At 42.9% G+C, this 27,450-nt stretch overlaps 1 long non-coding RNA gene across 1 annotated transcript; it reads right to left on the minus strand.

Annotated features, from left to right (window-relative positions):
* Positions 1-103: 103 nt before the first annotated feature.
* Positions 104-27,450, minus strand: LOC117560261. The gene is made up of 2 exons (XR_004571138.1): positions 27,070-27,450; positions 104-3,129 (listed from the first exon to the last, which is right to left on the minus strand). It is a non-coding gene; the product is annotated as an uncharacterized LOC117560261 (long non-coding RNA).

Below are 27,450 nucleotides of genomic sequence, written 5' to 3' on the forward strand. Positions count from 1 at the left end.
GTTGCAGCCTGAGAAAGGCCATATCAAAGAATACATTTATTAACTACATTATCTCATTTAGCCGTAGCTTTTATAAACAAAAAAAATACGTATTGACCAGTCGTTGAACCAGGTATTTTTATGTTATTCAAGAACATTTAAACCAGGTTTTGTTGCAAGTCAGAAAACCAAAGAATGATCTAAGAGGCTAAATGGCTTTATACAGCATGCAGTTTGGTGACATACCTCAACCCAACATTACATCTTACATTATAACAAATAATTCGGATCCATTTCTAATATAACAAATTGCTTAGTGCAGCTTTAAGCAATATACAGATGACATTTTGATGAGAATCTTTGTTCAGTTGACCTTTTGAGAAGTCAAACCCTCTACCTCTCCATTTAATGATTCATTTACAGTAGAAGGGACAGAGAGATGTTGCTTTCCCTATCTTCTATTCTCCTTCATGTTGTCCTCCCCCTGGTCATATTCTCCCCCTTCCTCTTGTTTATTAGTCATAGTCTGGGGCCTTGGGGTGTGTTTGGTCTGCCTGTTCTTCCATTCTTTATTTCCTGCTGTCTTGCTTTCACCACCTGTCACTTCCTGTTTTCTTTATTAATTATCTCTCTGCTTTGTCATTTCCTTCTTTGCTTACTCGCTGCCTCGTAAGACCCTCATGTCGTCTTCATAATTACGCAGAGTTCTCAGTTCACCATGCTATCGCGACTTTCAGGATATTCTCTTCTCCATCCATGTCTGTCTCCCTTACCGTGTTGCTGAACTCCTTCACCTACCCCATTTCCGCTAGCCACAACCCTAATTTGTTTCTACACTCGATTTTTGACCCCCTCATCCCCCCAACCATTACGCGCACATGTACACGTCTCTCAGTGTTGTCGATTAGTCAGAGTTGAAGGCCTGGAGACTGGCTGATGGACACATTTGTCTGCTCAGCAATCTGCTGCTGTGCCCGAAGGAGAACATACACACTCAATTCCATGCATGCATGTGGACACACACTCGCATAACACACGCATGCTAAATCTGTCAATCTGCATGTCTAAGAGGAACCCACCATAACTAATGCTTGAGGTAACCTACTTTTGTTGGCCATCTCTTGAGTTGTGATTCATGTGATTACACACACTCACGCATGAGCACAAACACACACACACACACACACACACACACAATCATAATAATAATAATAATAAGAGAGGAAATAGATCGATATACAGTACAGTGGGGCTGGCTGGCAGTGAGTTCAGAGGGTCTTATCTCTGAAATCTTGTTACAAACTATCACCTAGATGAAAATGTTTCTCTGGCTGATGTCTGACAAAGGCAGTAAAAAGCCCATCACACACCTCACAAGCTTTTGATGCTTTGAACAAAAACATTGAAACATTCTTCCATAAAGATAAAAGATGGAAGAGAAACTGCATATTGTATCTGTTTTACAGTGGGAGAAATATATGATGAAATACATGGCAGTAGAAATCCATTGATACAAGTGCTCATTTAAAAAAAATTAAACTGAATTTTAACATTTTAATTAAAAATGATATTTTTCATCATTATTCATCAAGGGATTTTTTTCAAATACATCTCTTTTCATATACTTTCTTCATAATGTCATGACAGTGGAGTCACCAACTCCTCATCCTTCACTTATCAAATATCCCTGCCTCTTAAAGCAGACATTAGGCTCATGTTTAGAGTAATACTATATATATATATTCTTTTGATATTTTAACTTTTATTCCTTGGGATTGTGAGTAACAACATTTCGATCTCCCTGTCTATCTTGCACACAGAAGATTGACAATACATTTTACTTTGATAACATAATGAAATAACTATGTAACAATTGTGCTTCTATGGCGCTAGCGCTCCAACACATTGTACGTGATATGCTAAGGGGCACGACAGCAGTTGACCAATCATAATAGAGCTGGCCAGCTAACCGATCAGAGCAGACAAGGCCTTAGTTAAGTTTGTATTGATCTCAATTTGAACATTTCATAGAAACAGTACACTGCTGTTGGTCCCACGGTTTCCCCCAGTGGATTACTTTCTGACTGTATAAAAAGTACCTTTTTGAAGCAATCCAAAGTCATTTGAGACATAATTATTATACCGTCCAACACATTTCACTTTTCCAACATTTTTGGAAAAATCTGCTGCAGCAGCTATAGCAGCAAAAGTGATTGATGGCCATCAAAAAGTCCCCCGGCTTGCTTCTACCACCATTTGTTGTTGCATTTGCGACATCTCTCGGGAGTGCAATTCGCAGTACAATTGACTAGTTAAAATAACGACCAACAGGCATGCTCCTGCTGTATCCTATTGACTAGCTTCCTTGTCGTTTCACATGGAAGTCAGCTGGGGGAAAATATGATTTGGAATAATAAAATAAAGTGAAAGAACTGGAAGAAAGTGTAAAAATCAAACACCCTGGCTGTGGTTGATGAACGTCTGCTGTGGTTGTACGTCTCCTCCAGTTCATCCCAAGAGGAGTGAGGGGATGAGAGGAGCAGAGGAGGAAAAGGAGGTTTGTCTGAATCAACATGTTTTTTAAGAGGGATGCAAGAAACTGGGACAGTGGTGGCATTGCTGATGTCCCTGGGCTCAGCGCGCTACAAACACAGGACACACACACACGTAGGGATATGCAAGCACGAACAAACACACATGTACACACGGATAAATTCTAGAACCCTTGGGGAGACCCACATTCAAAGTGCTTTCAAAATGGTGCTGTGCCGAATCTCCATACATTATCGTCAGAGTTTATATAAAAAGGCTGTATTTGCATAAATGTAGTCACATGGGGACCAAACACAACAGAGAGAATATTCAAGTGGCTTGACTTGTTAGTCCCTCTGACATACACATCCACACCTACTGTATAGACTAGTATACAAACATATAATCACAGACATACAGTACCTCATACATGAGTTATCATTTAAGGGGGAAATCATATGATGACACACATGGACCCAACTGATAAAACCACTTGATTGGCATCTGAGTTTTTCGGAAAGCCATCCAAGGACAAAATCAGGGGTGTCTGATTGCATTAGATATGCAATGGAAGCCCAGCTGGAGCCAATCCTGTCGCACCTGTGGGTCCTTGAGGTCCTGCAGCGACAAACCAAAGAGGTGTGATTTTAATGACATGCTCCGATGTGAAGGAGACTCTCATTCATTACAGTTAATCGGCAAGAATGTTTTTAAAGGAACTACATTAGTGTGTTCATTTGAGCTGTCGAGGAATACCTGGGGAGGGAAAAGCATTGTTGGGTGGATAGGTTCAAAGTCAGGAACAGAGTTTTAAACAATACGGCCAATGCATAAGGGACAAAGTGGGTACATTTAAAAGAGTTAGAATCAGCCATGCGTTTGACAGTGTGTGTATGAGTGCACTCTACCATAGCTTTAAACGAGGCGTACATGTTCATGTTACTAATAAGGTTAAAGGGTTAGTTAGCTGGTTCCATCTGAAGGCATTTTTCCATGCAGATTTTAGTCATATGTATAAAGGCAGATGATAAAAAGGGGAAAGGGCAGTTCATTAGTAGTCATCAACGTACGCCTCCGACTACAGTACATCATGTAATAAGTACAATATAACTAATCGTTTCTCCTGTGCTGAGCCTTACTCACGTTGTACGTCTTATGTTGTTATAATGGTTGGCATTGACAACATGACATTTTCTTATTGGGTTGCCCTTTGGTCGCAACTAGAGCGGAAATAAATAATGAGATAATATGTATAAAAGGATGTGTCACAAAATAAGCAGTATAATGGCTTTTTACATTAGAATCGTACTGCTCCTAGTACTGTATTAAGTGAATACTGCCTTTTGTGTGTCAGATGCAATGGCCAACACTTTTAACAACATGCCTATATAATGGTCTTACAAGATCGTATATCAATAAAGTAATAATCTACTTATTTTATAGACCCATGCATATCTTATATTCTATTTGAATGTCTCTGCCTTTAAGTTTGATGCCAGAGATATGTAGTTTCTCAATGGCAATGCTATGGATTGGTATTCACGATCATCCAATGCACACCATCATTTATGTAGAATCCATTCTAAAGAATATGCTACTGTTACTTCCTTGTATCACTTGTGAACACTGTGTAGGCCTACATCCTCACATACAATCGTATCATCAGCTCCACACCAGCCAGGCTTGAAATGGAACCTGTTTTTCCTGCTCTCTGTTCTTTTAGATGAGTTGCATGGTTCTGCTTACAGTACAGTCAGTGTGAAATGAGCTAAGCTAAAGAGAACCAAAGAAAATAAAAGAGCTAAAGGAAGTGGGAAAAGATAGCTCTTTTAGTTAGGCTAGGGCAGTTGTGCCTGAACTGGAGAAAGATAAATGAATGGCTTTGTGTTTCACTTGGCTGGCGATAAGGAAATACTGTTTGATCATGCGGAGGAGGAAGAGTTATACGCTGTTCATAAGATGTGCATGTATGTTTTCGAAGGGAATATGTGACTATAGAAAATAATATGTGACATGTCCAACGTTTGTGTCTCTCTTTCATGCTCAGTCCCTTGGAATCTATTTTACGCCATGTCTACACTGGCAGGACAGTGAAAGAAACACATCAGCAGCCCGACGCCAAAAGGCTTCAGTTCCTCAATGACTGGATCCTTTCAGCCATAAGAAGCGTTTGACACAAGCTCACAGGCCAAAACATGTACTTGTGTGCAACGGTGACAAACAAAGTATCAATCGTGAAAAGATGCATGCACTGTGAAGATGAGGTGCATTGGTTTGAGTAGACAAAGAATAGCTTAGTTTTTTTCAGACAGAAAGCAAAGCCACTGTACCAACTCCACAACGTTAGCTCTAAGCTAGGTTGCTTATGTTGAATGAAATTACCTGGCACACTGACTCCAGCCAAACTTTAAATTAGCAAAAGTAGGATCACAATTACTGTCACAATATTACTATACCTTTTCAAGTACGCCTATCTGCTTGTAAAACAGGAAACTCCTTGACATCTACCTTCAAACACTTGTGCAGTGTGGTTAGGGTCATCCAAAAATATCTATTTTGATCAAGAAAAATAACATGGTTTGGGTTCAAATAAGTACTTTAATCCATGAAGTTATCCTGGGAACTTGTCATGTTTTAGATGGATGTACTGTTTATCATGTGATACTGCATATATAAACCTTGTTAACAGATGTGCAAGTCATCGTAGCTAACTTTACGCTAGGTTGTTTAGCAGAAAGGATTTCGCATTACCTGACTACAAAAAGCTGAACCAAAGTAGTCCTACAACCTAACAAAGTCCACACAATAGATTGGCTAATGATTCTTACTGTGGTGTCAAGCAAAGCATATGCAGAGGGATTATTACAAAGCCAATGGAAACAATGCTATTGGACAATAATACGCCCAGAGCAGTTCACATCGATGTGAGGGTGCGCATCATGCAAGGGAAAAAATACTTGGAAGGATACACAATAGGTGATTGGTTCTGGGAGTCCTCATCCAAAATAAAATACAAATAATTATAATGACACAGTACCTCCATTTGTACGCCACCTTACCTTTTAGGTGTAGTCAGGAAATGCTACCTGACTAGCGTAAAGTTAGCTACGATGACTTGCACATGTTAAGAAGGTTTATCTGCAGTATCACTGCTAAACAGTACGTCCACTCTAAAACATGACAAGCTCCCAGGATAACTTCATGGATTAAAGTACTTATTTGAACCCATACCATGTTTTTTTTCTTGATCAAAATAGATATTTTTGGATGACTTAATGCTAATGTTATTGAAAATGCTCACAATGACAATGCAGACATCCATGCAGGTAGATTTAAAGATGTATTTGTATTTAGCTTGATAACTTTAGAAACTCAGATGTTCTGTAGGTATGTGCTTATATAAAGTATAAAATGTTGACCTGATGCTGTTGATGGAAGCACATTTAAAGTCACCAAACCCATACAAATTGGGCATGTATCTATGTGAATGTATTACACATCTTGCTTTATCCTCTATGGACCATGATTGTGACATTTTAAGGAAGTTTGGTCTATAGTTGTTGAGATAGTTCAGTCTGGACGAACAAGATAAACTGACAAACTATCATTGCCAACCAAAGACATAAACTCCGTCAGATGCTACCTCAGAAGCACAAACGTATTATACAGAAAAACACACAGGAAATTGATCACAGGAGCCAGTAAATTAACATTGAGGCATATGAGCATGATTACAGAACATATTGCATCAGAAAAAACTCTTGCTCAGAGCTGTGCCAAGTGCTTTCAAAGGTCAGATTGATCTGAAGGGAGGCTTTTAGCTGGATGATACCAGATGTAAATAAACAGTATTGGCAATTAATTATGGAAATCTACTTTGATTTAGTTGATGAATAATTATTGTGTCACAATGTAGTGAAAAGGGCCAAGAATGTGTGACAATTAGGGATGCACGATATTGGTTTTTTGAAACCGATACCGATAACTTCCTGCTTCTCAAGACCGATACCGATAATAAAAAATGTTTTACGCCACTAATTATTTTAACACGATTAACGCATGTGTATTTTTTTTTTCCTTGGCCGCCCCGTAGTTTCAGAGCGCATCGAGTTTAAAATACCATCTACAAGCTGATGCTGACAGCCCCGCTCCTGCCGCCCGCTTGTGGCAGACCACACTTCCACGCTCACCGGCAGGCACCGACTGGCCATCTGGAGGACCGGGAGGGTGTGTGTATGTGTGGCCCGAGCGAGCGAGAGAGAGACCTTACGTGCATTGTTGTTGTTAGCATCTGGTGCTAGCTAGCTGCGCTAACGGATATGGAGCTGTTTAAATGAAAACAGAGGAGCGACATTTCGCCACAACTGCGCTGAGCACTTGACTTTATGCAGGAAGCCAGACAGTGGGACATTGTACGAAAAGTCAGCACACTCAGCACGGATAGTGCGCAACATGATTGCAGCGTCCAGGCAGCTCCGGTTCGAGCATATGCCTTGAGTTGCACATACCACCGACGACATGTTTGTTTACTGTCCTGGCTTCACGGCCGCACACCATTTACGTCACAGCCAGGCATGAGTTAGGGAGCGCTGGATTTGTGAAGAACTCCCCTCTTCCTAAACCACTAATACCACAGTACTGGCAAAACGGGAGGAGCCGAGTGAAAAAACAAGCGCCCCTCATCCCAATCCACCCACACCGCAGTATTTTTTTCTTTTATTTTACCCAAAAAATATATTGTATATTATCGGGGCTATTAATATTGGTATCGGGTTTATCGGGATGACGTCATAATTCCTAATATCGGACCGATAATTATCGTGCATCCCTAGTGACAATTGTGGAGTTCTGTGGTGAAAATAAATATACACTGCTTCAAACAATGAGCTCATACAGTGAATGTGGTAACGGACAATGACTGTAGATTTCTCAGTGAGCGTTCGGAAATTAAAAACAAGGGAAATGAGGTGAACTATAATGAACCACACACTGTGTACTGCCTTTGTCTTTTCAAAACTTGATTAGACAATCATAATAAAATGGCAGTCAAAATGGGGACTACACTATACAAATAGGCAATACATTTCCTTTAACCTTTGAAAGAAACAAAGGAAATACTGTCCCATGCACTTATCCGAATAACGGCTGTAATTGAATAAACATTATAAAGACCCTAAATGAATTCACATGGCTGGAAACATCCAAGGCTTGAACAATATTCTAAGACATCCCAGTTTTCAGATCATAAAGAGTGGATTAGAGGCCCTTGAATGTAAAAAAGGAGTTCTCATTCATAACACTCCGTTCAATGTCTCACTATGGGATGCGCCTCATCGCGGAGCAAACAGAAGCATCAATCTCATTACGCCAATCCTGATTGGCTGGAGATCTTGACGTCAGCGTCAGGGAAATCACCCCCTATAAGTAGCTTGCGCCACAACGCATGCGCCATTCAAACACCTCTTCTCGCTTCAGAGCACATCTCTATAGTAGCCGGACAAGCTTAACGGTCCACAGACTGAACCCAAATATAACCATTTCGGTCGACGGGCGCTCGCCGGCTACTCCTTCTGCTTCGCAAGAAGACGGTAATACTAACGCCAGTTAGTATTAAAATCGACCTCGCCGTTCTTTCCCCGGAAAGTAAGGTAAGGTTTTGATTTTTCTCAAGCTAGCTACGCACCCGTTGCTAGCTAGCTTCCCCTTACTACCGACACCACGGTAGCGAGGACGCTTTTATTTTTCTCTCTCACGGAGGAGAAAAGGATTAGAAGTATATTGACACACCAGTCAATATTCTTTGAGAACAAAGGACCCACACCGTCCCCTTTTTCTCCGGATTAAGGACGGGTTGGTAACACTTTTTCTCTCAACGACGTACCTGTTACGAGCGGGTCCTCTCCACGCTACGAGGCGAACAAGATGGACGCCTCTCCCCCTCACACCAGAGGAGTCAGGGACTTGAAGGCTCGGTCATGCGGCTGCGGGTTGAAGATAGCAGGCACAGACTCACACCAGGTCTGCCCGTCCTGCCTCGGGCTGAAACACGCCCAGGAGGCTATCGACAACCCCGGCTCGTGCGGGCATTGCGCCCTTTTCACCCGAAAGAGCCTCCACCGACGGCTAGCACACCAAGCTAGCTTGTTGGAACAGGACTCCCTCATGTCCACTGATTCGCCGTTTGGCAATCAAGACACGGGGACGTCTGCTGCAGAGACTGAGCCCCTCACTATGTCGGTCTGGGGCTCACTAATAGCGGCAGCTGCGGAACCGGGATCCCACGCCGTGTCAGGCCGGGACCCGGTGACGGCAAGAGACGCGGGAACGGAGCCCCACGCCTCACCAGGCGGGAGCTCCCGGCGAGACCTCACCATGGTCTCACCCGCGGGGAATGTCCTGGAATTAGACTACATGGGGGACAAAGAGGACGCCTCTGAGTCCCTCCTGTCTGATTCGGATGAGCAAGAAGAATATATCTTCATGTCATCGGCTCAAACGGCAAAGCCGGGAGCGATGGCTGCTCTCCCGGGCGATAGCACACCAGCTTCGCCCTGTCTGAGCAGGGACCTGCAGGCCGCGTGTCAGCGCGCTGCATCCAGGCTAGACATCCCGTGGCCCGAAAGGGCCAAGGAGACCGCCAGGTCCCGTTACGAGGGGAAACATTCTCCCCAAGCAACGAGGACAAGAAGGCAACTCCTCCCGGTCTTCCCGGAGATGTTGGATGAGGTGTCGGTCTCGTGGAGGGACCGACCCTTTACCAACAAGGCCCCCAATCCAGGGTGCCTCCTCCCTAGACTGCGACGGTATGGAGAGGCTCGGCCTGCTCCGCATACCGCCGATGGAACTGCTGGTGGCAACCCACCTCCTACCGAGGATGGGCCCGTCACCAGGCAGGAACCCAACGCTGCCAGCGAAGGTGGATCATTTCCAGTCAACCATGACGGAACGGTCCTACAGAGCAGCAGCGTTGTCCGCCAGGGCTCTGAACGTTTCCTCACTGCTAACCGCATACCAAGCGGAGCTCTGTGAGGATATGTCGAGTAATCCTGGACCGGCCGTTCTGGACGAGTTGGCCGCGGTCACAGACATTTGTCTCCGTGTCCAACGCTGCGCCGTCCAGGCCACGGGCAAAACAATGGGGATCATGGTGGTGCAGGAAAGAGCTAGATGGCTCAACCTCACCAATCTCCCAGACCGGGAAAAGGAGGATGTGCTTGACATGCCCATCGTTCCCGAGGGGATTTTAGGATCCGCTCTTGCCTCCATGCAAAGCAGATGCGAGTCGAAAAAGAAGGAGGATGAGGCCCTCCACCTCTGCCTCCCTCGAAGGGCCCAGCCGCTGCCTTCGCAGCGGCAGCCCTTCGTCCAAGCTGCGAACCCTGCTCGGTTAAAAATACCGAAAGCCCAGAGGTCGCAGTCCGCCCCGAGTCCCCAGCCCAGGCAGGGGACGAGGGCGAGCTGGCCTAGAACATTTCCGGTTCCGGCTGCAGCCCAGGCGCAGCCAACCCAGAATTTCGGCCAGCAGTCGAGGAAGAAGAAGCGAGCGGCGCGACAGCCCCTCCTTCTCCCCTCTGTGACAGAGCTGGAAGTCTACGGTTCCCCAGCTCTAAATGTGTTCCCGCCGCCTCGAGAGATGCCTCAACACCATCCTCAAGTCCGCATAAACACGTCACACACTTATTGATTTTCTGTCACAAATCATTTTCCGCTGACGCATCCAGGCTTCGAGCCAAGGGCGCAGCTCGGAAAAATGAAAAGAAAAACAATAAACAGCCCGTCAACTGTTCCCCTTCTGAGAGCAGCTACGGCATCTCTCAAAAGGCGGATTACAGGCGGGTCTATGAAGGCACCACCGTCACGCGCATGCGCAGTGCCGGCTGGGGTTTTTTAAAAGCACCACCGCCACGCGCATGCGCAGTGCCGGCTGGGGTTGTGAAGGCACCACCGTCATGCGCATGCGCAGTGTCGGTGGGGATTGTCGAAAGGGGGCACCACTGTGTTCAGACACTAGAGGGCCCCATAACACAACAAATAGAGACTCATAGGGGAAGAGATGTGACATCTCCACTGGCTCTAAGGAGCATGCAGTGGAAGATGCTCACATCATCTGCTTGGGTTTTCAAGACAGTAACACGGGGCTACAGACTCCAATTCGCTGTCACCCCCCCTCGCTTCTCGGGCATTCTGCATTCGCAGGCCCGAGGAGAGTCAGCCCATATTCTGGAGAGAGAGATTCTCTCACTCCTAGAAAAGAGGGCTATATCTATTGTACCCGCCGAGCAGAGTCAGGGCGGCTTCTATTCCAAGTACTTCCTCATTCCCAAACGGGGAGGGAACAGAATTCGGCCAATGCTTGATTTGAGGGCTCTGAACAAATATCTAAGAAGATATAAGTTCAGAATGCTCACTCACACATCTCTGCTGCGGCTCGTGCGACAAGACGACTGGTTCACATCAGTCGACCTGAAAGATGCGTATTTTCACATCCCAGTATATTACCCACACAGGAAATATCTGAGATTCGCATTTCAGGGGATCTGTTATGAATACAGAGTACTCCCCTTCGGTCTGTCTCTCAGTCCAAGGGTGTTTGTACGATGTACGGAAGCCGCGATAGCCCCGTTAAGACAACATGGTATTCGCCTGGCGACCTACCTGGACGACTGGCTGCTTCTCGCACAGTCGGAGCAGGAGGCTGTTACGCAGACGAATGTCCTCGTAAAGCACCTGCTCAACCTGGGTTTCATAATAAACACAGAGAAGAGCATGTTGTGCCCCGCGCAAACTATACTCTTCCTGGGTTTACACCTGAACTCTGTGCCCTTTTCAGCTCGCTTGTCAGCGGATAGAGTGAAAGCTTTCAGAGCTTGTCTCGCTCTTTTCCAGCTGCGCAAACATGTTCTCTTCAGATCATGCCTGCGATTGCTGGGGCTCATGGCGTCAGCCATCCTGGTCGTACGACTGGGACGCTTACACATGAGGGAGTTTCAGCGCTGGGTGGCCGCCCTAAAACTAAACCCCCCGCCATGGCGCGCGGAGAGTAATGGTTACTGTGAAATGCGTAATGGCACTGCGCCACTGGCTGCACCCGACTTTTCTAGTACGAGGTGTGCCTATGGGTGCTGTCCTTTCACGGAAAGTGGGTCACCACGGACGCATGTCTGACAGGTTGGGGAGGTATTTATGAAGGTCGCCCGGTGAGGGGTCTCTGGAGCAGAGACCTCCAGCGGGCACACATAAATTACCTGGAGCTTTTAGCGGTTGTTTCTCACCCTAAACGCTTTCTGCCTTTCCTCAGGGGACATCACGTCCTCGTGAGGACAGACAATACGACCACAATATCGTATATTAACCGCCAAGGGGGTTTGCGTTTTCTCCAGTTAACACACACTGGCGCGCAAACTTATCCTATGGAGCGGTAGGCGTCTCCTCTCTCTGAGAGCGACGCACGTACCGGGAGTGAGGAACCTCGGGGCAGAATCTACTGTCCAGAGGTATACCACTTTATGCAGACTGGACTCTACATCCAAGGATTGTGAGCCAGCTTGGGTGCGTTACGGCAGAGCCGCGGTGGATCTGTTCGCATCGAAAGACAACGCTCAGTGTCAGCTGTTCTTTTCGATGCGCGATCTAAATGCACCGTTAGGCGTGGATGCACTCGCGCACAATTGGCCCCGGGCCTTCTGTACGCGTTCCCACCCCTGGCTCTGATACCCCCAACTCTGGCCAGAGTGAGAGAGCAACGGCACACACTTATCCTGATAGCTCCGCACTGGCCAGCTATGTACTGGCTCGCGGAGATATATCAGCTGCTGTGCGGGCAGCCATGGCAGCTCCCACTACGCAGGGACATACTGTCCCAAGCGGGGGGGGGCGATCTTTCACCCACACCCAGAGCGCTTGGCTCTATGGGCCTGGCCCGTGAGTGGTACAATCTAAATACAGTGTGACATGACGCTGACCCTGGCAGCTGCCAAGCGAGCCAGTGGCACTCATGCACTATCTGTACAGTTTTCATGCACTCAGTTTGCCCCAGGGCAAACAGAGTGTGGTTGAAGCCTGACCCTGCCTTTATCTTAAGGCGGTCGGTTTCGGGTACCACATTTGACATTAAGGCATCCTCCCCGCCACTGTATTCCTCCGGGGAACAGCGGCCGGATTTGCCGTGTCCAGCCCGTGCTTCACGCACGTACAGGGACAGATCAAGGGTGCTTTGTCATAATGACCAACCCCTTGTGTCCTGGGCTAACCCTTATAAGGGCAAGCCTGTTACTAAGCAACGGCTCTCCACTGGTCTGTGGAAGCAATTGCTTTGGGGCTCATACGAGTCAGAGTTCGCAGGCACCCTCGGGTCCGCGAGCTCTTTCGACTCAGAGTCTGGCTGCATTCTGGACTATGTCCAGGATGTCTCCCATCAAAGACATTGGTGCAGCGGCGAGCTGGTCCTCGCTGCTCACTTTTGTCTGCCTCCCAACAGGCTGGACGTTCTGCTCCCAGTGTGACTCAAGCAGTGCTGGGCACCTGGTTGAGTCAGAGCTCTACCTGTTAAGTTCTGGTTGGTTTGGTGATTTTCGAGATAAGCTCGTCTGGCAATACGGGAGCTACAATTTCCCATAGTGAGACATCGAACGGAGTGTTATGAATGAGAACTATAGGTTACTTACGTAACCCCAGTTCTCAGAGTAACATGAAGTGAGATGTCTCACCAGACGGCCCTCCTTGCTATGGTGAAGCGAGAAGAGGTGCTTATTTTGAATGGCGCATGCGTTGTGGCGCAAGCTACTTATAGGGGGTGATTTCCCTGACGCTGACGTCAAGATCTCCAGCCAATCAGGATTGGCGTAATGAGATTGATGCTTCTGTTTGCTCCGCGATGAGGCGCATCCCATAGTGAGACATCTCACTTCATGTTACTCTGAGAACTGGGGTTACGTAAGTAACCTATAGATTTAATGCACTTAGGATACATAGGTGCAGAGGGAGTAGTTCTGTAACTGAGAAGATTACCAAATTATTTTCCATTATGGTACTAAGATGAAGCTGTCACAGAAAGTGCATTTAACTTACTGGATTTCTGTTTGTGATTAATAGAGTAGAAATAAATGTGACCAAGCTAACATTTTCCAAAAAAACATTTATTTTTTATAAATTATCTCTAAATTCAAACTAAAGAAAAAACTAAGTATCTTCCTAAGCTATTCAATAGGGATCTATTTACAGAGCAATCAGTCGGACTAAAAAACTTCACAATCTCTCCAGTGAAGATAGTGAGTGCAAAATGACTAATTCCCAAATAGAAATATACTGGAATCACCCTTTAACTTATAAACACACTTTATTTTGTATTTAATCATTAATGACACACCCTGTTTTGCTTATTCCAAGTCTTTCCACATCATAGGGAAAGCATTTAATCTCCCATATGTGCTGGAACTAGGCAGATTTGTGTGTGTGTGTGTGTGTCAGTGTGTTGATATGAGGGACTGTCCTGGAGGTCTAAAGGGGATGCAGGTGGCGTGGTCTGCCATCTGCCTTGCCACCGTATTAGGATGGTATCTCACCACCTGCTCAGTGGAGTTCAAAACACACGCACATACACACACACACACTTCCACGGATGTACACAAACACAGGCGCCTGGGGGAGTTGGAGATGAAATATCCTCCTCATCAGTCTTACACTGAGACCTCGGGACCCAGACCTGGAGACCGTGACCATACATCTGACCACATGACCCTGGGATACAGATGCACTCCAAGGCCACACACATAGACCCACACACACACAAATTATTTATGCCCTCATTATTTTCTCTCCCTAAGCAATGGCATGTGTTCTCTAAATGAGCTTATTTGAATGCTGAACAAAACATTTTCCCTCTGTCTCTAACCTCCTCATTCTTGGCCTCTGTACCACGCACATAATAGACGCCATGAAATCCATGGACACGTGGGTGCACGTTTGTGGGTGTATGGTTGTGTGCCACCTCAATGTCACTGTTTTAACCAGATGAACAGTACAATGAGTAAATAGGTCACTCGAAATTCCTTTTAGTGCCAATTTAGAGACTGATGAAAGGGCGTAGGAAGGCATATATCATTATAAACCTTATTAAATGGGCCAGGCGTCTGGTCCCAGAGGCTCCGGCAATGACGCCGTAAAAATGATTATCGATGTGGTCGTAATATGAGCCACAGTGCTCATTATGCATGTGATGATAAGTAGCGGAGATGCTGACACATTTAGGTGTATTTTATGCTCGGGTCTATTATCAAACAGCGTAGTTTCACTTTAATGGTCCCCCCGCGGGCCCTTTGTGTTTAACACATCATGAAGAAAAGTGTGTTTCTAATGTACATTTTGCCAGATCTTAGTTCAGTGTATCAAAATTACGTCCTCGGATACTTTTGCAACATTTGGTGCTCTCCAGAAGCAGTTTTGTCGGGCTGTGCTTGTTCTAATTAACATTTTGACATACCTTCTTATCTCCTGTCTATCTGTACGTCCACTAAGGCTAATGACTGACAACCCCAGAGAAAGGGTGTGGAATGCAATCATAAGGGCTATACTGTATTTGAATAGTAATGAAGCAAGAAGAAATTCATCGTGAAAAATAGGGCACGTTCAAAAAGCTTTTTATTTCTGAAAATATAACTCTTTGGACATATTCTTAACCTGTTAAGCACTGAGCCTGTTTTTCAGGTCTCAGGCTCGAAAATGACATTCCCAGAACAAATGATATCTTCCCTTCTAAAAGGTTTAAATTAATAATCTTTTTCTCAAAGTAATGATAGATTAGTAGAGTTGGATGTAGAAAAGTCAGAATCAATAGATGTTTTTTTTATTTTAAAGAAAATTCAGATTGAACATGGTAAAAACCTGTAAATTATAGTGTCCGTCCAAAAATTATGTTTTTTACTTATAGTGAAAACTACCCTTGGATGATGGTAAGGTAGACTAAAAGCTTTAGGAATCCAAAGTACAACATATAATAAGTACCCTGTATCAAGATTGATGCAAAACAAGTGACATTTGACCTTTTTAGAGAGGTCTTGCAAAAAAAACTCCACCTCTGAGGTGATTTGGGTGGAAATGGGCGTTTTTACCGTTTCTCTGGAACCCATTGGTCGATTTTGGTGATTGACATCTCTTTTTGACCGTTAGAGCAAATATAATCGAAGGGGAATTTCCCCATACACACACATGTTAACAAAAACAGGTGGGGGCTTTGCGCATGCAGGTTTGCATCAGAGCGAACCTATCTCTCGCTCTGCCATCTGGAAACGGAAAAAGCAGGTTTATTGTTTATGCATTATCAGAAATCATTTCAAAGGGACACAGACACATTGGATTAACCTATGGATTAACTTCAGCAGCGTTTATCGTTTTAATGTCATTGAAGACCACTTTTGACCAGACAACGACAAAGGTGAGCCATTTTGCCATTTCTAGCTACCTAGCGCCACATGTTTTGATGTCTGTTCTTGTTAATATCTTCGCAAGTTCTTATCATGGAGTGATAACGTAGGTACCGATCGATTCTGTGTCATCTCACGATCAGATCGATAGGTTGGACGTGCAGCTACGATAAATAATAAGGGTGTTATGAGTAAGTTTCTGTGCAAAATGCCGTTAGCATATTTCGCTCGTGGCTAATTCATAGGCTCAACGCTAGCTTTGTGGGGTTTAAAAAAAAAAGTTCAGTTAGCTGAGTTTCTTCCCGTTATATGGATATAAAACATTCATAGTTTATTGAATATTAAGATGCCCTCACACGCTGTTTCCTGCAGATGACGCATTTTTCCCCCCGGTATCGGGGGTGCGGTGTAGAACAGGTTAAGTTAAAATAAGAACTGTATTGATCCCAAACTGGGGCTAATCACTAATAAAGCTTGGTGTAAGTTCAACCAGGAAGACCGTCTATTCACTATTCCTACGCAACTACTCTCTCTCCTCTCAATAAGTGATCGGGGGCGTTACTCTCCAGCTTAACCAATCACTTTGCTCTATTCCCAAGAGCCTATCATAGCGCTCTGCCAAACCTTTTAAATCTGCTCTCCCCCCCTCTGACAGCTGTCATTTCAGGTGACTCGACGCAACCCTCCTCCACCCCTTTTCACCTCCCGTCCCTCTGAATCCAGGGTCAAACTAAACCACTCCCCTTCAGACCGACCCAACTATCCATTCACCACCACCAGTGTCTAGACCCCAGGGGGGTTTCATCGGATCGGTTCTACCCGCCCGAATGATACTTCCTGCACAACGGGGCCTAATCGCCAAAATCACCATTACATTAATTTGTGTATCATTGCAATAAATATGTATTCTTACATCAAAACCGTCTCACCTGATTGAAGAACTGTTAGCCAGATTAAGTGTCAAAAAAAGGAAAACAAATCTAATGATGAATTATGCCTTTTGTAAATGTCTGTTATATTGGTGTTTTTATTTATTCCTTATTTATATATTGTATTATCATGTTTTTGACAGGTTGTTATGTAAGGGCATGTACTGCTTTGATACAAATGAATAAATCAACAAAAAAATAGAAATAACATACTATCAGTGTTGAAAAAGTATAAGTAACACTTACTGTTAAGTATTTTACTTAAGTACTATTGACATACTTTAGTTGAGTATTTCCATGTTATGCTACATGCAATTCTACTCCACTTCATTTATTTAAAGGGACCCTATTAATGCCTATCAGTTTCTCTTTAAGTACATACACAAACACAAAAAGCTCTTTATTTTTCTCATACTGCCTGTGCTGCAGCACCTCTTTTCACCCTCTGTCTGTCTGAAACCAGAGCCCAGTCTGCTCTGATTTGTAAGCTGGCCATTTTACAAAGTAACTAAGATTAGCGCCACGTTAAGAACTTTTACTTGTAATGGAGTATTTTAAGGTCATGGCATTTTTATTTGGGTAAAGAAATATTGCTCCTTTCACATTTAACAGATGTGATCCATGTTGGATAATGGCACCCATAATTGTTGTACACTTATATTGTGTGTCATTGTACCAAAAACAGAATGTATAATTTCACATTATAGTGTTTTATGTAGTCAGTGGTGGTTGGAGGTGACAGAGACAATAAGTAACATTATGTTATGCTCATAACTTAACAAACATGCTCTTCCCACCTACACATTGTATGTTATAGGCTAAGGGGCAGGACATCTCTAACCAGTTGACCAATCATAACAGAGCCGGCCAGCAATCCGATCAGAGCAGGCAAAAAACAAAAAGGAACCTGAAATTGAATTTTAAAGAGCCTCTTTAAGTACCAGATCTGAGTACTTCGTCCACCTCTGGTTGTTAGTTATTGTAACGGAAATCAATATCTAGTAACCCTCTGAAACAGTCGGTTAACACTTTTTGCATTGACACTTTATTGATGCTTCTGTTAAAAGCAGGCTTTGTGTAGAACATCACGTTGTTTATTTGTTTCATACGAGTCTTGAATAACTTATTAACTTTATAAATATATTTAGCCCACTGCTCCTGTACTAGACTCCTGGTACTAGGATGGGTTAAAGGCAGAGGCCACATTTCACTGTGTCTGCTCTGCATGTGTGACTATTAAAGAGGGGTTTCATCCCTCCGATTCTACAGACTAAACCCCCCAGAAGTGACACGAGAGGGAGCTAAATACAACTAAACAGTGAATTACACTATTTTAGGCAACCAAAATATACAGTACTTTCATGAACTGAAAAAACACTGTAGTATATCAAACAAGCAAAAAGGACAAAAACGACATGGCCATCTCCTACAGAACAGGAGGACAGTGTGTTTTTTTGGCAATAGAGAGAAACCCAAATGAAAGGGATTAGATTTATTTTGATTTAATCTAGCCTACTCTTGCTGTTCTTTCAAAGTTGCATGCTGCAGTTTTAAGAGATCCCTTCTTGGTTTGCTTCCAGTGGATGATACATAATCTACAGCCCTAGCTATGCGCAAAAGTACATTTCAAAGTTCAACTGAAGTTAATATGACTTCATATGGAGTCAGATTTGGGTCAATATTCTAGCGCGTAAAACAAGCTACTCACGAGCGGAAAATGTGCTTTTACACGCGCCTAAAATGACCCTTGCGCGCAGATTAAACCCCCGCGAGGAGAGAGAGCCCTCTTGCTCGCTCGCGGGAGTGTCAGCTTCACTCGCTCACGGAGTCTGTCTACGCGCGCGTGAAAAGTTTCTGGCACTTTGGGGCGGAGCCACTGGACTTTGATTGACAGCTGCCAGGAAGCCCGGAGTTGCCAGGTTTGATAAATGCATGAACTACCAAGAGCCGAGGAGTGACAGCTGCAAGATCAGGTGGACGAGATTGAATGGTAAAGTTGTCCATAAAAAACTATTATATTCGTAAAGTGTACAGCTTATATATATATATATATATATTTACAGTTTCGACAACTGCTATATATATATATATTAGCTGTACACTTTACGAATATAATAGTTTTTTATGGACAACTTTACTATTCAATCTCGTCCAACTGATCTTGCAGCTGTCACTCCTCGGCTCTTGGTAGTTCAGGCATTTAACAAACCTGGCAACTCCGGGCTTCCTTGCAGCTGTCAATCAAAGTCCAGTGGCTCCGCCCCAAAGTGCCAGAAACTGACAGCGAGGCTGACACTCCCGCGAGCGAGCAAGAGGGCTGTCTCTCTCGCGAGCGAGCGCATAGCCGCTCTCGGGGGTTTAATCTGCGCACGAGGGTCATTTTATGCGCATGTAAAAGCACATTTTCCGCTCGTGAGTAGCTTGTTTTACGCGCTAGAATATTGACCCAAATCTGACTCCATACTTCACCACTGTTATAACAAATCAACTTGCAGTCTTTTTACTGCAAACTTGACACATAGTTTTCCTTTCCCTCCAGTGCTGATCAGAAGACTATTAAGGGAGGAAAAGGAGAGTATCTGTCTTACTGTCTAAATCCGACTGCAAAAGCGTCATATGAGCTATAGCTAATATTATGAGGGGCCGTGTAGGCCAAAATTCAAACTCACCTCGCACACACACTACTGAAAACATCTCGCCTTGCACACACACTACTGAAATACTCTCACATTCACTACTGAACACCTCACACACACACTACTGAAAACATCTGGCCTTGCACACACACTACTGAAATCCTCTCACATTCACTACTGAACACCTCACACACACACTACTGAAAACATCTGGCCTTGCACACATACTACTGAAATCCTCTCACACACACACTACTGAACAACTCACACACACGCTACTGAAAATTAACGTCATACACACACTATTGAAATCCTCTCAGATTCATTACTGAACACCTCACACACACACTACTGAAAATTAACCTCACACACACACTCCTGAAAAACATTTTACTGAAAGGTTCTCAGTAGGGAATGTGCATGTGTTTCACCTATGTGTGTGTGAGGGGATTCTTGCTGTAACGGAAGTCATTCTTGCTGTAACGGAAGTCATTCTAATGTAACGGAAGTCATCTGCTAGTGGTCTCTTTGCTAGCCCCGTTAGCTTAATTAGCTCCAGGCTGCTACTCGGACGTGTTTGTTGTGTTGATGCCTGGTGGAGTATTCTTCATTGAAATATCGCACTTATCTTATGGCTCTGCAGTTCAAACAGACCGTCTATGAATGCAGTTTATTCGGTAAGTGAAATTCAAGCACTTTATTTCTTACTTGTCTTTTTATTCAGCTAACAAGCGAGACGAAGCTACATCTGTGCTAACGATGCTATCCGTAGCATACAAGTTAAAACATAATGGAGAAGTGTAAAACATTAAGAAGGATTATACTGTAAAACATAAGGCTTCTCGGTGAGGTTGGTAAAATAAGGTCATGCTTGTACATTAGTTAGTTTGCTAGTTAGGTAACTGTATGCATTGTTGTTAATTTAAAATAGCTATGCTCGACGATACAGACAGCTAGCGTCACATTAGTGTTGAAGAGCAGAGTACGGTATGAGATTAACCCATAGATTAACCTCACTATAAAATCTGTGTATCTGAAAAATATGAATCTCACATTTCCAGTTGGTTCCAGAAATAACGTTAACGTAGATATTGCAATATGGTTTGTTGAGCTGGAGTTGATTGTTGAAGCTTACTGGTTAACGTTCATCATATTAAACGAACGAACCCAAACGTTGTTGTTTTTATTAATATTATTACCAATACTTACTTAGTATTTTATTATCATTACACTGGAGAAACCGATTTATTGTGGCAGCAGAACGTGAACATGTAACTTAATGCCGGCATTTGAGGACGAAAAATAGCTCAGTCAATGCTTTAGGGACAAGGAAATGATTTGTTTAAATATTAGATATGACGTTATGTGTGCTTCTGTGACAATGAAGCTTATTCATTGCATTACATTTGTTGAAGATGTTTGTCTTTTACCCTTACGTGTGTGTGTGGGCTTTGATATCCAGCACTTTTTTTTAAGGATAACAAAAAGATTATCACATGACATTTGCATGTAAAAAAAAGTCTGTGACCAACACATTGTTACTTTACATATATATCTGTTTGTTTAAAGTCTCCAGGTGATGCAGACAGACCAGAGGATGCTGACCACGAGAGACAGACCTATTCCTAACATCAGTGAACTTCAGCATGGACTCAAAGGTACAAAGACTCCTTTCATACTTTACAAAGAATCGAGAAACGTTCTGGTTTAAATAGATAAAGTAACAACTATAATCAGCTTTCACATTTCAATGTATTTAAGGCAATTATTATTTTACATTGTGAGAATTGCTACCATTTGTCTCTACATATTGTCTGTAAAAGACGTGGTAAAAGTGGTTCTTGCAGTGAGACAACCGAGCAGTTGAATATTATTTAATAAGATATTTTAATGTTGATTAACTGCAGACTGTTCATTCATAATCTGATTATCTTTGTAGTACAAAGTGATGAATTAAAAAAACACATTAAAATTAAAAAAATACATTATTTCTACAGCCGCTAAATAAACAAACCTTTCATAAATAACACACTTGCTCTGCAATAATGTCATGTTTCTTGTCATTTCTGTTAGAAAAGGACATACCTGAAGGACACAACTGCCTCACCGTTTTCTCAGAGGGGCAAGAAGAAAATGAAAAGCTGATTTCAGATTAAAGACCAATACAGGACATTCACTAAGAAACTACACTTTTATTGTGAACACAAAGTCAAACAGGACCATCATTTGTTTGTGACAGCTGAGACCAGTATGTGCTCACAGATGCAGTTAGGGGGTTTCTTCACCAGGCCTGGTCCTCCTCCCAGAGAAAGACCTCTCCACCTCAGTCCTCTCCAGCCAAACCCACAGACAGGACATCCGTCATGCTGAGGTTTCTCCCAAAGTCTCTGCACGCTGTCTCAATTGATCCACACTGTGAATATGAGGGGGAAATGTGTGTCATAAATGCTTTAGACAATAAGAAATATGAAGTTAAATGTAAGGAATGGCTCATTATTTTTTAAATAGACAAAACTATTACTGTATTTCAATATCTCATGTCTGAAAGTTTAATTTAAAAGAAGAAGAGGCCCCAAAAATAAAGATTGGTATATCAATAAATGTAGTTGATTTTGTCTTTTTAATTGTTTAAAGTAGATAGAACTGGTACTTAAGAGTTTGAATACAGTCTGGTTGCGGAGGAGGCACACAGGTAAGAGCATATAGCTACCATCACATGTAACTAAGCTTGACTTGAATTTATTAAAATTAAGTAACAGCAACAAATCAATAACAAATCATGCAAAAATGTGAATCTTTGCTGGGTCCACTGTTGAATTTACCACATATTGTATGTTTTAGAAACCTTAAGGCATTTATAGATTTGTATGCAAGTAACATCCCAAAACTCAATACCTTAGATTATTATTGAAAGTTTTGCTGACTCACTTTGGGGTCCTTTTATTTTAGAATCGTTTTTCATGAGACAGTCAATTTAAATATTTGTACTATGCCATATTCACATTCATTTGTAACACACACGTAAGGGTAAAAGACAAACAACTTCAACAAATGTAATGCAATGAATAAGCTTCATTGTCACAGAAGCACACATAACGTCATATCTAATATTTAAACAAATCATTTCCTTGTCCCTAAAGCATTTACTGAGCTATTTTTCGTCCTCAAATGCCGGCATTAAGTTACATGTTCACGTTCTTCTGCCACAATAAATCGGTTTCTCCAGTGTTATGATAATAAAATGCTAAGTAAGTATTGGTAATAATATTATTAAAAACAACAACGTTTGGGTTCGTTCGTTTAATATGATGAACGTTAACCAGTAAGCTTCAACAATCAACTCCAGCTCAACAAACCATATTGCAATATCTACTATAACGTTATTTCTGGAACCAACTGGAAATGTGAGATTCATATTTTTCAGATACACAGATCTTATAGTGAGGTTAATCTATGGGTTAATCTCATACCGTACTCTGCTCTTCAACACTAATGTGACGCTAGCTGTCTGCATCGTCGAGCATAGCTATTTTAAATTAACAATAACAATGCATACAGTTACCAAACTAGCAAACTAACTAATGTACAAGCATGACCTTATTTTACCAACCTCACCGAGAAGCCTTATGTTTTACAGTATAATTCTTCTTAATGTTTTACACTTCTCCATTATGTTTTAACTTGTATGCTACGGATAGCATCGTTAGCACAGATGTAGCTTCGTCTCGCTTGTTAGCTGAATAAAAAGACAAGTAAGAAATAAAGTGCTTGAATTTCACTTACCGAATAAACTGCATTCATAGACGGTCTGTTTGAACTGCAGAGCCATAAGATAAGTGCGATATTTCAATGAAGAATACTCCACCAGGCATCAACACAACAAACACGTCCGAGTAGCAGCCTGGAGCTAATGAAGCTAACGGGGCTAGCAAAGAGACCACTAGCAGATGACTTCCGTTACATTAGAATGACTTCCGTTACAGCAAGAATGACTTCCGTTACAGCAAGAATCCCCTCACACACACATAGGTGAAACACATGCACATTCCCTACTGAGAACCTTTCAGTAAAATGTTTTTCAGGAGTGTGTGTGTGAGGTTAATTTTCAGTATTGTGTGTGTGAGGTGTTCAGTAGTGAATGTGAGAGGATTTCAATAGTGTGTGTGTGAGGCTTAATTTTCAGTAGTGTGTGTGTGAGGTGTTTAGTAGTGAATGTGAGAGTATTTCAGTAGTGTGTGTGCAAGGCCAGATGTTTTCAGTAGTGTGTGTGTGAGGTGTTTAGTAGTGAATGTGAGAGTATTTCAGTAGTGTGTGTGCAAGGCCAGATGTGTTCAGTAGTGTGTGTGTGAGGTGTTCAGGAGTGAATGTGAGAGTATTTCAGTAGTGTGTGTGCAAGGCCAGATGTTTTCAGTAGTGTGTGTGTGAGGTGTTCAGTAGTGAATGTGAGAGGATTTCAGTAGTGTGTGTGCAAGGCCAGATGTTTTCAGTAGTGTGTGTGTGAGGTGAGTTTGAATTTTGGCCTACACGGCCCCTCATATAATATAATTGTACACACATAAGAGGACTGTGGATTTTGTCCCTCATCAGTTACATTATAATTCCGATCATGGGCGTCGCAGCCATTATATGAGGGTGGGACAAGTCCCCCCCACTTTTTCAAATGATTCGTTTAGACCCCCCCACTTTTACCATGTGGAAAGTCCGTGAAGCCGCACTTTGTAGAGCGCTGTGTCAGTGCTTCACTATCAAATCCATTCCACTTGCTTATTGAGAGAATGCCCAAATCAATGAAACTCCGTACCATGTTTTCACTGCTACTTTGTACCAAGGCAGATTCTCCCATAGCGCGCGCATGTTCAAGGAGTGTTGCCATAGTTGGACAGCTCAGACCTGTTGTATGAAACGATGCCGGTAGTGGAGGTAAGGCAGTAAAGGCACACACACCAAATGTTCAGGAAATGGTTAATACAGCGAAAATCAAAGCTGACGATCTCTTGGTTTGATATGTTTTCTCCCCCAGACAACATGGACATAAGAACATTTTTTTCAAAGAAGAGTAAAGTAAGTCTTCAGATGGTAGCAGTTAATCAGTTAACAGTGATGGTGGCGGCGGCGTCTCACTTCTGGAGCGGACTTTCGTCTTTATGTCATGATAGAGAGATACAAATACTGAATAGTTTAGATGAGAAAAGGCATCGAAATGCCAGGTTACTAGTATTTATCATGTAAACAGGGAACATGAATAACCCCATCTCTCTGTGCTCATGTAAACACCATATCCCCAATATGATCATAACATGTCCAGACGCAGTCAGTGTGTTTTACTGCCTCAGTTCGATAAGAGATTATTTTCTCAGTTCCATCTCAAAATGGTAATGTGCATTATGTTTTAACTATGCTTCTTATCATTCAGAAGCTTTTTGTGTGTGTTTATGTTTTACTGAGTGCTTATAGGCAATGTATATCCCAGTATTCAACTATTTATTTTCTGTGCACATTACATAGACTAGCTAATATTCTACCTACTGCTTGGGGCTTTGAGTCTTCAACATGTCCAATGTCACAGACTGGGACTTACTTTAGAGTCAGTTGTATTTACATTCAGTATGACTTGTTATGATTCAATGTGAAAGAGTATACTGCTCAATAAATAATGATCACTTCACCACCTCTCTTGACATCTAGGCGCTTGAGAGTGAGTCAGAGGCAGAACACAGGGACAGTGGAGAGAGGTCCATTGCTGAGGTGAGTGATGAAAGGGAAATGACAGTTTAGAGTCAATTGTGATGTGGACTCTCATCCCAGAATGTTAAGGAAGTCAGTGGGGATATTGAACAGGAAACATTTCAGTCAAGGGGCATCATATGACCAATATAGACAGAAGAGCAACATTTATTTGAACATTTAAGTCAATGATACCATACCATTCCTAGGTGAACTTAACATCTGTATGGAGTCAGATCAGTCTCAATATTAATACATGCTCACAGAAGGATTCACAAATGTATTTTGCGATGTATAAATGGCTCTCCACAACAATATCTCTCAATGCACAATATTGTTATTGTTGTATATACATGTACAAAAAATGGGCACTTAAACTGCTTTTTATTAATTCAAAGACGGCTCTGAATTAATAATCAAATATGTTTCCTTTCTTTACTACTGGATGAAATTACAAAATGTACCCATCATTTTCCTCATGCTAGTATAGCCACATAAAAGTATCAAACCACCTGTTAAAATGCACCAGAATACAGGAAAACATTTTTTTTTCGTGGGGGGCGACCCCAACACCCCCCGTTAAAAATGTCCCCCCCACATTCAGGATGCTTCCTACACCCATGATTCCGATAGAAACGGATCTCTGACATTCAGAATGAACAGAACATGTGATTTTAAACCTTTTTCAATATTCCCATGATCAAGTGTTTTACTAGCCCAGGAAAATATTTGGATCTCATTCCCAACAATGGAAAGCTTATAATATAATCCCTATAGTGTCTACCAACTCTGATTTATTCACACGGTAATTAATCCATTATACATTTTTCTCACAATACCCCCCTGTAGGCAAAGTAATGAAAGCTGATTGAAAGCATGGCTTGTTGTTCTCTTTCAATTAGTAGATCATGACTGACTGTCATGTGAGCTTTCTGTCTCTGAAAATTAGATTAAAATAGATTATCGTAGACCTAAACAATTACCCTGTTGGAATCCCATGGAGAATCTGCATCACATTGGTGAGTTTCTCTTTAATAAATAATAACAGTCAGTCTCCTCAATGCATGATTTGAAATACCGTAAGAACATTATAATAAGGTTGGGGTTGGACAATAGCATGCCTACGTATTACTCATCATGATGGTTGCTGGATACTGTCTTTGTTAACAAAGCTATTTCAGATAAGAATTACATTTGGATTGTTTTAAATATGAATTAACACATTGTCAGATCACTGTGCTACCCACTGAGGGCTCCTATCATACATAAATACATTTTAAAAGGGGTTGCCAAAAGCATCTCTTCTGACAATAACATTATTGAGGTTTATGGGACACACTGATATTTTGAGTGACAGGTTTAACCCAGCTATTTTTAGAATCATGCAACCACAGCCGATGGCCTTTGAAACTGGGGTGATAATTTCAGCTATACCACAGGCTCGCTGTTCAATCTGACTGCAAGGGCGAGCTCAGATACTGTATTTATTTCGAACAGTTGTGTTTTAGCCAGCACAGTGGGCTGAGCTGGCTCCAGGGTTTCAGCGCATTCTGCCTGGCATCGCACATTGTCAGAAAGTCAAAACCAAAATATGCGGGGACTTTCAGTGTTTGTGTGTGGGCCTGTATATTTATACTGATGAAAGATATATAGAGGTATACTGTGATGTGTAATTATAAGGTGTTAAAGATCTGATGTGTTATTAGGGGAAGATGGCGCCTGTGTCGGTTCGCCGCTCCCTCAGCTCTCTACCTTTAGCTATCCTGTTTTTGTTTTATGTTTATTGCTGCCCAAACCTACATCTGGCAACCATAAATCGTCCCCCCTCTACTGTCGGATATTCCCACCTACCTGCGCCGGTTGCCCTGCATCCTGCCTCACCGAAAGCGCTTTAGACGATGGGGAAAGCCTGGTGGTGCACTGGTCCATCTTAAGGCATACGGCTTCTTCTGGGACTTATCCACGCCTCGGATGCCATGGCCCTCCCGCTGCACGCCATGTGAGGGATCGGTGGATTCGCCCTGTTTTTCCGGAGCTGCGGCCTCTTCTGGGCCCGCTGGCAGCTCCTCCTGCCCGACTGACTGCTCCCGGCCCGCGCGGCGTTCAACACGCACATCTTCGTCAGCTGAGACGCACTATACCTTCGGCAAGCCCAGAGCGAAAACTTTGCATGGCTTTGCTAAATGCTAGGTCGATAGCAAACAAAACGTTCCTGCTAAATGACTTCTTCAC

The sequence above is a fragment of the Gymnodraco acuticeps genome, unplaced genomic scaffold, assembly GCF_902827175.1.
Source record: "Gymnodraco acuticeps unplaced genomic scaffold, fGymAcu1.1, whole genome shotgun sequence".
Lineage (NCBI taxonomy): Eukaryota > Metazoa > Chordata > Actinopteri > Perciformes > Bathydraconidae > Gymnodraco > Gymnodraco acuticeps.